The sequence below is a fragment of the Physeter macrocephalus genome, chromosome 1 (genome assembly GCF_002837175.3).
Source record: "Physeter macrocephalus isolate SW-GA chromosome 1, ASM283717v5, whole genome shotgun sequence".
In the NCBI taxonomy this organism is placed as follows: domain Eukaryota; kingdom Metazoa; phylum Chordata; class Mammalia; order Artiodactyla; family Physeteridae; genus Physeter; species Physeter macrocephalus.
Window position 1 is genome coordinate 27,320,142 of NC_041214.2, and position 12,247 is coordinate 27,332,388.

Here is a 12,247-nt window from a genome sequence, read left to right on the forward strand (position 1 = left end):
ACACCCAGAGTCAATGGCCGAAAGTTAAAAGGATAGACTTCTGGTTTGGCAGCAACGCAGTGCAAAGCAGCACTTGGCAAATATTTGGTGGCGAAGAGAGTGATAACAGTTTTATTTCATAGGTGGCCAATTCCCTTGAGTCTGGGTCCCCCCTCACGCCCCACCCCAGAACTGCTTCAGCAGCTTTCCACCTTCTCCATCCTTGACCTCAGGCCATGCCCTCTTACCCTGCTTAGTAGTTGGGTGAACAGAAGAGAAACAGAAAACAGGACTGGGAAGTCTCACTGACCTTGGAGTTAGGGTCAAAGATCAGTGTCGGGGAAAGCCCCACAGCCTGTAGTCAGAATTACCTTGGAAAAGCCTTTAAATCTCCCAGAAGTGTGAGGTACTAAGAACTTCTTTTACTTTTACTTTATGTTTCTCTCTGCTCCTCAATTAATCCCTTAATGTCTTCTTTCAGGATGTCTGTGAAACCATCGCCATACAATTTCTTGGCCACAGCGAAACTGTTTTTCCTTTTTTCATTGATTGGGAAATACTTAAAGTTGTTTTCCCAGCTTTTCCATAATTTTGGCTCTGTAAGACTTTCACTTTCAAGCAAAACGGAGTAACAGGGATCAGAAATATGAAAATCCAGGCAAAATATATAAAACTGTAAACAAAAAGAACAAAGAGCATCGCTCGTCATCCCCTTACACAGAGAATTAAGTCACAGTGCCGGTGTGCCCTGAGGGGAATTCAGGATGGAAAAAGCTGGAAGCATTACGGTCCCCTAGATAGTTATTACAGTTTATGCAGTTATTTATTACAGTTATGCAACTAACTTTTACTCCACAAATTTTTATCAGTTAGGGATCTGACACGTTGGTGGATGCTTTCACATGTATTATATCATCCTGTTCTCACAGCACACCTATAGGGTTGGATTTCTTTATTTTTTTCTACTTATGAGAAAAGGGGAGACTTCCCTGGTGGCACAGTGGTTAAGAATCCGCCTGCCAATGCAGGGAATACGGGTTGGATCCCTGGTCTGGGAAGATCCCACATGCCGCGGAGCAACTAAGCCCGTGCGTCACAACTCCCCTAGCTTGGCACTTAAGGGTGATGTCCCTGTCTACCACCCCCCTACTCTCCTACCCCTTCCTATAAGCGCAGGTCCCTCTAAGCCAACTGAACTGCTGGCGTTGCCCGCCTTCACACAGTTGCTTCACTCCTCTGGGCTTTCAGAAATGTCCCAACACCTCCCTCCCCTGCTGTGTGCTTGCACAGCTCTGTGCTGGCCTCTCCAGACCATGCCCTGTCCACCCCGCGGGCTCGTGCACTCCCTGAGAGGCAGGATTCCTGGCCAACCGTGGGCCCCACGCTTCCCCAGGTTGGGAACCGTTTCATATTTGTCTATGTAGCCTCTTGGGCACTTGGCATCGTGGATATTAAATAAATATTTTCCACGTGCCTACCCTGTGCCAGGTAGTGTCCTAGCAGAGCAACGAGACGGACAAGGTGGCAGCTCTCACAGAGTTTATGTTCTACTTTACAACAGACAATACGCTGGTCAACAAATCAAATCATTTCATGCTGTGGAACTATTTTACCATGAAGAAAATTAAGTGATGGGAAGATGTAGTTTAGACTGAGTGGTGATGGACATACTCTCTGGGGACATGGCTTTTATGTTGACTGCTGAGAAGGATAAAAAAGAACCAGCTGTGTGAAGATGGGGGTTGTATTAGTTCCCTAGGGCTGCCATAAGGAAATACCACAGACTGGGTGGCTTAAACAACAGAAATTTATTTTCTCACAGTTCTGGAGGCTCGAAGTCCACGATCAAGGTTTTGGCAGGTTTGGTTTCTCCTGCGGCGTCTCCTTGGCTTGCAGATGGCCACCTTCTTCTCATCGTGTCCTCATATGAATGTCTCTCAGCCCGTGTGTGTCCCTCTTCTAATCTCCTCTTATAAGGATACCAGTCCTATCGGATTCGGGCCCACCCACATGACCTCATTTTACCTTAATTTCCTCTTCAAAGGCCCTATCTCCAAATCCAGTCACATTCCGAGGTACTGGAGGTTAGGGCTTCAACATAAGCATTTTGGGAGGACACAACTCAGCCTGTAACAGGGGTGAAGTGCATGTCTAGGCATAGCAAGTGAAAAGGCTCTGAGTGAGTTTAAGGAAAAAGGAAGGCGGTGGGGCAGAGCAGAGTGAGCAAGAAAAGACAGGTTGGGGCTTCCCTGGTGGCGCAGTGGTTGGGAGTCCGCCCGCCGATGCAGGGGACGCGGGTTCCCGCCCCGGTCCGGGAGGATCCCGCGTGTCGCGGAGCGGCTGGGCCCGTGAGCCGTGGCCGCTGAGCCTGCGCGTCCGGAGCCTGTGCTCCGCAACGGGAGAGGCCGCCACAGTGAGAGCCCCGCGTACCGCAAAAAAAAAAAAAAAAAAAAAAAAGAAAAAGAAAAGACAGGTTGGAGATGGAGATAGATAGGTGGACAGGAGCCAGCTCATGTAGGCACTTGTAGGTCTGTCGACCGGAAAAAAAAAAAAAAAAAGCACAACCTAAAAGTTGAGAATTATGTTTTATTCAGCAGCCTTACTGAGGACTTAAGCCTGGGATTCAGCCTCTCAGATAGTTCTGAGGAACTGCTCCCAAAAGATAAGGGAGGGGCCAGGATATGCAGGAGTTCAAACAAACAAAAAACAGGTAGTCAAACATCAAAAGATTACTGCTAATTAAAGAAAACCGGACATTTAATGAATTTAGCACTTTTCTGTGTATGGGAAGATGCAAGGGTCTGGGCTCATTGAAATCATTCCTTTGATAGGCACCTTAACTCTCTAGGGCCAGTATCCTGTTTTTTTTCCCATCCTGAATCCCCTCAGGGTACACAATTGGGGGTAGTGGCTGCTGGCTTGATGGCTGCAACATCCTTTGTTTACTGATATGACAGGCGACGTTTTTTGTCTGCATATGCTAAGTGAGAGGAAAACCCACTGGAGGCTTTTAAGCACCGTAGTGCAAGGACCCAGTTTTCTTTTCCTTTCTTTCTTTTGGTTGAGTCAAATACTGCATTTTATTTGAATAGTCAGTTTCCTATCTTTTATGTAACTTTCCCCTGCCACATTGCCCCACCCTACAAACTTACAAATAGAACCACTTGGTTAGGGAAATAATAAAGATACAGACTTTGGAATTAGAAAGGTCTGGGTTTGAATTATACTTCTGCCGCTTTGTGATATCAAGCAAGTTAATTAACAGGCTGTGACATTCAGGTATTTCAAATGTAGAATTGAAATATCAATACTCACCTTACATCATAATTTCAATTATGCCTCCTAAAGTAATTGCCATAAACTAAGCACACAATCAATATACATTGAATAATTTTCTTACTGAAAGCTATATAGATTATTTTAAAACATCAATTATACTTTATTTCTTTTTTCTCTTAACCATTTTTTTTTTTTTTTTTTTTTTGCGGTACGCGGGCCTCTCACTGCTGTGGCCTCTCCCGTTGCGGAGCACAGGCTCCGGACGCGCAGGCTCAGCGGCCATGGCTCACGGGCCCAGCCGCTCCGGGGCACGTGGGATCCTCCCAGACCGGGGCGCGAACCCGTGTCCCCTGCATCGGCAGGCGGACTCTCAACCACTGCGCCACCAGGGAAGCCCTTAACCATTTTTTAATTGAAGTATAATGTACAATGTTGTGTTTGTTGCAGGTGTACAGCAAAGTGATTCAGTTACATATATTTATTTATGTATTCTTTTTTAGATTCTTTTCCATTATAGGTTATTACAAGATATTGAATATACTTCCCTGTGCTATACAGTAGGTCCTTGTTGTTTATCTATTGTATATATAGTAGTGTATATCTGTTAAGGGACCCAGTTTTCAATTTCAAAAGATCACTCTGGTAATGTGTGGAGGCTGGGTGGAAGGAGGGCAAGAAAGGAAACAGGAAATGCCTTAGGGGGCTGTTGCAGTTGGTGGCTTGGACTGAGTGCTCTCAGAGGAATAAGGAGTAGTCTGGGGTGCGGGGGAGAGTAGGTGAACGGGGAGGATGAAGAAGGTCCATGATACCTTTAATTAAAATGTAGTTTTCAACCAAGATTCATCATCATGGTGAGTAGAAGTTACTAATTTAAGAACACTTTCCACGAATAGAGCAAAGTCATTCCAATGAGTCTTGGATAATTTGACTGGTGCCATTCATTGAGCCTTGACTATGTGATAGATGCTTGCTTTACGTGTAGTTTCATCCCATCTTCATGACAACCCCTTGAGGGAATTACCACCATCATTGTAGAGAGGAGGAAACACAAGCTCTAGTGAAACCACGGGTGAGCATCAGAGCTGGAAATGCACCCTCGAACCCCCAGTACCCTGTTTTTCCCCCTGCTCTGGGCCCTCCCAAGATGCTTTGCTCACTGCTCACTGTGGGGCTCGGAGGAGGGCTGCTGGCTCCTTTACCTTCTCTGAGCCGCTGAGCCCGTCTCAGATCTGCCAGCAGGGGGAGCCTCACAGACCTGCCGCGCAGGCCTTTAATGAGATAGAGCTGCTAAAAAGGAACATTTAGCGGCGTGTTTTATTCATTTGTTTTCTGTGAAATATTAATCATGAGCTCCTGCTAACACAAGGTTTGGGAAGCAGTGAGTAACTTTGACTTAGGGCAATCTTCAAAGTACTGAACCTGGGACGTCCGTGGCCGTCCAGTATTTAAGACTGTGGTTCCACTTCAGGGGGCGCAGGTTCAGTCCCTGGTCGGGGAAATATCCCGCACCAAAAAAAAAAAAAAAAAGGGAAGTACTGAGCCCTCCCCTCATCCCCACCCTCCAAGTTCTGTTTTCCGAGCTGAGCTCTATCTCAAGATCCTCTCTTCTGAAAAGGAAAACAAAATATTCAAAGGGAAAGAAAGGGAGGGAGAAGCCCAGGGTGGGAAGGGCGGCAGCTGGCAATGCTGGGAGAGCAGCAGTCCAGGAGGAGGTGGGGATGGGACATGGCAAGGTCAAGCTGAAGACCTCCTCTTCCAGCATGGACCACTGAGAGGGGGACGTGGACATGAGCTTAGGCCACCCTCCACACCCCACGTGGTTTTCTGCTTGCTGGGAGGAATGTCAGCAATGGACACCCAACAGAGGTGGTCTTTATTTTTACTCAGCCCACAGCACACACTGCCGCCTTCTCTTCGGGGGCCCCCAGGGCTAGGAACAGGTCTAATAAACAGTCAACAAGAAGAAGGGAGTGGCCAGTATGTGGGGTGGGTATCCAGTGATTTTCAGAGATGGTACAGCCTCTGCCCTGGGGCATCCTCATCATAATAGTAGTAGCAAAAGGGTCTTTTCCCCCAGGTAGGAGGAAACATGTTACTGTGTTTGACCTGCTGATAAAGGAGGTAACTGGATTGCTGCCCTTAGGGAGTGACCAGTCTGAGAAAGCAGACAGGTCAGGGAGCTCCCAGGCTCATGGTCTCTGTTCTCAGGGAGCCCCTGATTTGTCCTTGGGCAAATTCCAGCCCAATGTAGTTTACACAACCACCGTTTCCAATAAAGAACAGGAAATGGTGAACACATGCATGAAAATGACTTAGGTACTTTGTCACATTTGAAGAAGTTTTAGGTAATATATAGGCTACTTGTTTTAAGTAGCCATTAGACACAGACTTTAAAAACCATTCTGTTTTTTAGATCCAAATACATATGAGAATTTGGTATAAGAGTGGCGTTGCAGATTAGTGGGGAAAAATGAATTATTCAATAAAACATGTTGGGATTACTAGATTATCCCATTTGCAACAAACAAACAAAACTTGGGCTTCCAATCTCACTCCTTTGATAAAAGTAAATTCCGGATAGATTTAAATACAAAAAGGTAAGCCAAGTCAAGAGAGTGAGAAGACAAACCACAGTTCGGGAGAAAATATTCGCAAAACACATATCTTATAAAGGACTGTTATCCAAAATATACAAAGAACTCTTAAAACTCAAAAATAAGAAAATGAACAATCCAATTAAAACATGGGCAAGAGATCTGAACAGACACTTCACCGAAGAAGATATACAGATAGCAAATAAGCATGTTCAACAACATATGTCATCCGGGAAATGCAAATTAAACAATGAGATACCACTGCACACCTATTAGAATGGTCAAAATCCAAAACACTGGCAATACCAAATGTTGATGAGGATGTGGATCAACAGGAACTCTCATTCATTCCTGATGAAAATACAAAACGGTACAGCTGAAATAGGAGGGAAGGGGGCAGGGCACAACCTTTGAAAGAATGACTAGCCTGAGAACATGACATAAACTGATTAGAACCAAATGGGTCCAAGATGGCAGACAAGTCGACTTCCACTAGACCTTGAGCCTCAGTATTCGCTCACTGTAACACATCAGCAAGCTAAATGACACACCCACAGGCTCCATGACAGTTCCAAGACTGACCATAAGGATCAAAAAGTGGGTGGTGGCCCACTTCCTGGAAATCCCTGCCCCTTCCTGAAATAGCTGGAATACTTCTTCCACTCATTAGCCTATGAAATTACCCACCCGTATAAAAACTGACAACCCCATACCCTGGTGCCTTCCTCACCTTTTGAGATGGCCCGCACTCTGTCTGTGGAGTGTGTTTCTCTCTAAATAAATCTACTTCCTACCTATTACTTTGTCTCTCACTGAATTCTTACTGTGATCATACATCAAGAACCTGAGCTTTGGGACTTTCCTGGTGGTGCAGTGGTTAAGAATCTGCCTGTCAAGGCAGGGGACATGGGTTCGATCCCTGGTCTGGGAAGATCCCACATTCCAAGGAGCAACTAAGCCTGCGTGCCACAACTACTGAGCCTGCGCTCTAAAGCCTGCGAGCCACAACTACTGAGCCCACGTGCCACAACTACTGAAGCCTGTGCGCCTAGAGCCCATGCTCTGCAGCAAGAGAAGCCACTGCAATGAGAAGCACGCACACCGCAACAAAGAGTAGTCCCTGCTCACTGCAACTAGAGAAAGCCCGCGTGCAGCAATGAAGACCAAAAGCAGCCAAAAATAAATAAATAAATTTATTTAAAAAAAAAAAAAGAAAGAACCTGAGCTTCATTAAGTCCTGAAACCAGGTGTGTGTGATCTCATTTGGAAGACTGTGGGTTTTGTCCATGTTTGACTCCTGGCCAAGTAGGTTCAAGTTCCAATCAGGGTTTTGGACAGGTTTGAGTCCCGACACGTGGGTTCAAGTCCCAATCTGAGGTGGATGGTTTCACAGCCACTTTGGCTTCCACTTTGGAAGACAGTTTGGCAGTTTCTTACAAAACTAAACATATTCTTTCCCTACAATCCAGCAATTGTGTTCCTTGGTATTTATCCGTAAGAGCTGAGAAGTTATGTCCCCACAGAAAAATCGGCACACAGATGTTTATAGCAGCTTTATTCATAATTGCCAACATTTGGAAACAACCAAGAAGTTCTTTGTAGGTGAATGGATAAAAAGACTGTGGTACATCCATACAATGGAATATTATTCAGCACTAAAAAGAAATGAGCCATCACGCCATGAGAAGACATGGAGGAAGAACCTTAAATACATATTCCTAAGGGAAAAAAGCCAATCTAAAAAGAGTACATACTGTATGATTCCAACTACATGACATTCTGGAATAGGCAAAACTATGGAGACAGTAAAAAGATCAGGGGTTGCCAGGGGCTGAAGAAGGGAGAGATGAATAGGCAAAGCACAGAGGATTTTTAGGGCAGTGGAACTATTCTCTATGATACTATAATGGTGGATACAGGTCATTTGTCAAAATTACACATTTGCCAAAACCCATAGAATGTACAGCCTATGGTAAAACCTAAGGTAAACTATGGACTGTGAGTGACAAAGATGTGTCAGTGTATGTTCATCAGTGATAACAAATGTGTCACTCTGGTTGGGGATGTTGACAGGGGCAGGTTGTATGTGTGTGGAGTCAGGGAGTGTATGGAAATTCTCTACTTTCCACTCAATTTTGCTGTGAACCTAAAACCGCTCTACAAAATAAAGGGTATTAAAAAAAATTAAACCATCAGAAACAAAACAAAAAAGCAGAGCCAAGCAGTATTATTCATAATAACCCAAAACTGGAAAAGATGCAGCAGATGAAAGGATAAACGAATTATGGTTCATCCATATAATGAAACACTACTCAACAATACAAAAGAAAGAAAATATGCACAATAACATGGGTAAATCTCACAGATGTTAGTGAAAGAAGCCAGATACAATTCCAATATGACTTTCTAGAATAGGCAAGACTAATCTAGAGGGAGAGAAAGCAGACACATGATTGCCTGGGGTGGGGCTGGAGGTGGGGATTGACTGTAAAGAGGATGGAGACACAATGGAGGGAATTCAGTGGCTGGAACTCAATCAGTGAGGTGATGGAAATGCTCTTTACTGGACTGCTGATTACTTGGCTGTATATATTTGTCAGAACTCATTGAACTGCATATTTGAAATGGGTGCATTAGTTGTGCGTAAATTATACCTCAATAAAAGTGATTTGAAAATGAAACCATAAAAATGTTAGAAGAAAATATGAGAGACTTCCAGAAAGTGAAAGACAAATACCATATGATTTCAGTTATATGTGGAATCTAAAATATGGCACAAATGAACCTCTCTATGGCACAAGTGAACAGACTCACAGACATAGAGAACAGATGAAAAGGGGGAAGGGGGAAGGAGAGGGATGGACTGGGAGTTTGGGGTTGGTAGATGCAAACTATTACATTTAGAATGGATAAACAACAATGTCCTGCTGTATAGCACAGGGAACTGTATCCAATCTCCTGGGATAAACCATAATGGAAAAGAATATTAAAAAAGAATGTATATATGTGTATAACTGAGTCACTTTGCTGTACAGCAGAAATTAGCACAGAGTTGTAAATCAACCCTACTTCAATTAAAACAAGTTTTAAAAAGAAAAGAAAATATGAGAGGCTTCAAAAAGTATATAATTTTGTCTTGTCTAAATAGGGCATAAAACCTAGATGGCATAGAAGAAAAGGCAGGCAAATTTTTTTTTTTTTTTTGCTCTACGCGGGCCTCTCACTGCTGCGGCCCCTCCCGTTGCGGAGCACAGGCTCCGGATGAGCAGGGTCGGCGGCCACGGCTCACGGGCCCAGCCGCTCCGCGGCATGTGGGATCCTCCCGGACCGGGGCATGAACCCTCGTCCCCTGCATCGGCAGGCGGACTCTCAACCACTGCGCCACCAGAGAAGCCCCAAGACAGACAAATTTGATTATAGAGATGAAAATTTTCTGTAGAGCAAAAAATATACCATGTACAAAAGAAAACAAGTGACAAATTGGGGGAAATATTTACAACTTGGTTTCTCTTGTTCTTAAAGAACTTGAACTGAAATAGTGTGTAACTATAAACCTGTGTTGTCTCAAAACTGAGCCTGGGTGAGGGATATAAGGGCATGTATGTTTTGAGGAGGACTTGGCTTGCTAGAGGAAATGATTTATATATATATATATATATACATATATATATGTATTTTTATTGGAATAGAGTTGATTTACAATGTTGTGTTAGTTTCAGGTGTACAGCAAAGGCAATCAGTTATACATATACATACACCCACTCTTTTTTTGGATTCTTTTCCCATATAGGCCATTACAGAGTATTGAGTAGAGTTCCCTGTGGGAAATGATTTATATTAACAGGGCTTATCCCATCCCCACCTGAAACTGAGAGCTACAACCATAAACTCACCATCCAGCTTTGGTCTCAGACTGCCAGGGGGCTGCTGATGTTGCCATTGCTACTGCTGGTGACAATGACCTCTCAGTGCTGAGTTTAGTGTATCTGTGCACATCAAGGTTGGATAAGGAGGTGCTGGGATCTAGGAAGATTTTTATTCCCAGGATAGCCTCATTCCCTACCCCTGTGTCTTGATCAGGATGTAGGAAATATCCCTTTCTTATGAGCTCGAACTGTTTTCCCAAATGAAATCTTAAAAAGGAAACAAATGGAAAACTTCTCCTGGGCGCTGCTTCCCTGCTCCACTGCCTTGCATCTAAGCATTGTCTAGGAACCTGGTTTCTGATTAACCAAAGTCTAGTTCCAGATTAGACTGGCTGACCCTGCTGATCTCACATTTGGCCCCAGGCTCCTTTTCCCTGTGGCAGCTCTGTCTGAATCCTAAAGTGAAGACACCCTGGCTTCTAGGCCAAGGTCAACTGGGTGGCATAAAGTCCAGGCCTGGTTAGATGCTGTGTCCTGCCCAGAGCTGGCTTCCTGGTCTCAGGCCTTGGGCCCCAAGTCACCCCCCTCCGCCCACTCTGAATGGTATTTCCACTCTAAGGCATGCTGCCGGGTTGCCTTGATCCCAGCACTGGCCCCTGGCTTCTTGAAGAGGAAGTCCCTTTCTTGTGTGTCCCTTAGATCCTCTCCTTGCTCTTCAATCCACTCCCCATTTGCTTTGAAGTTGCTTGTTTTTCTTCTTCAGGAGCTTTCTATGGATCTGAGCTCCCAGAAATCCTTCTAAACCTTCCTGTTTACCTGCTTTGTGCCAAGTACTTAGCTGGATGCCGGGATCAGCCTTGCCCTCAAGTTGCTAAACCTCACAGTTTAGTGGAGGTGGTCAGACAAGTAAACAGGCTGTAACAAATGATGGCTGTGATAAAGGGAATTCCGCACGGGGTGGGGAGGAACAGCGGGAACCTAGAAGGCAGAGAGAGTCACCCAGCTAGGGAGATCAGAGGAGATTCCTGCAGGAGGTGATGCTTGAGCCCAGTTCTGAAACGCAGACAGGGAGACATGTCAGGAAGATGCCCCAGGCAGAAAGAATAGCCTTTCTGCTATTCTGCTATTTCATGCTGCTATAGAAGCATGAAACAGGAGAGTGAGCTTTGGAACATGGAGGTGATGCTGAAAAGTCAGCCTCTGTGCACCGGAGCTGAATCGAATCTTGGAGACAGAGTTTTGGGTGAAGCAGAAAAGAATAGCTTGATTGTTTTGCCAGGCAAAGGGGGACACAGTAGGCTCCTGCTCTTGAAAACTGTGTGTCCACACCCAGCAGGATTTGGTGAGGAGTTTTATACCAATAGTTCAAGGGTGGGGTTGCTGATAAGATTAGGGTGTGTGCAGGGTCTGCACTCCTTTAATCTGGTCTCAGGTAATCTTTTTTCTTTTTTTTTTCTTTTTTGGCCATGCCACATGGCTTGCGGGACCCCAGTTCCCCAACCAGGCACTGAACCCAGGCCCTTGGCAGTGAGTCCTAACCACTGAACCACCAGGGAATTCCCCTTGGGGAATCTTTTGATGAGCTTCTCTGGTTACTTTAATCTGGCCAAAGGTGGTCTTCTTTGGAATGAAGAATGCTCACATCTTCCACTTGGGAGTTTTAATTCTATAAAGAGCTTAAAGATACTGTTAGGTGTATCCCGTGAGGCAGAACCAGGACCCTGCTCCAAGGCTGCGCTATTATTTCTTGGCTATTCTTCCCTTGTCTCTGCATTCCCTCCCTTCCCTGATTAGCAACTGTTTGAATCTGCCCTTTGGGACTCAGGGAAGGTCCTGGAGGCTGGAGTCTGTTACCTACAAACAAGGAATGGGGAACCCAGAAAGGCTTCTGTGCCCAGGAGCCCCACAGGGTCCTGCTCGGTTTCAGAGGAAGGAGCTCATTTTCCTCTGTTGGGCTATATTTGTCAGGAGCTTCTCTTCCTTTTGTAAGGCCCATCTTGCCCTGGATTAGCTATCTAAGATCTAATATAAAATTTAGCAACTTAAAACGGCAAATGTTTATTATCGCATACAGTTTCTGCGGTCAGGAATTGGTAGCAGCTTAGCTGGGTGGTCTGACTGAGGATCTCTCACGCAGTCCCAGTGATGCTGTCTCCCAGGCCAGAGTCATCTGAAGGTTTGACTCAGGTTGGAGAATCTGCTTCCAAGCTCACTCACAAGGCTGTTGTCAAGCTTTGGTTTCGCACCATGTGGTCTCTCCATAGGGATGCTTATAACAAGGGATAACACGGTAGTGGACTTCAGTGAGAGAGTGGTAGAGAAGGAAGCCACAGTCTTTTGTAATCTAATCTCAGAAGTCACATCCCATCACTTTTTTTTTTTTTGTTAATGAATATAGCTCCCCATTTGTATTTGCCTTTGAAATGGAAGTCTCTTATTCTTTAGGACATTTTTTTTTAAATTTATTTTTGGCTGCGTTGGGTCTTCATTGTTGCACACGGGCTTTCTCTAGTTGCGGCGAGCGGAGGT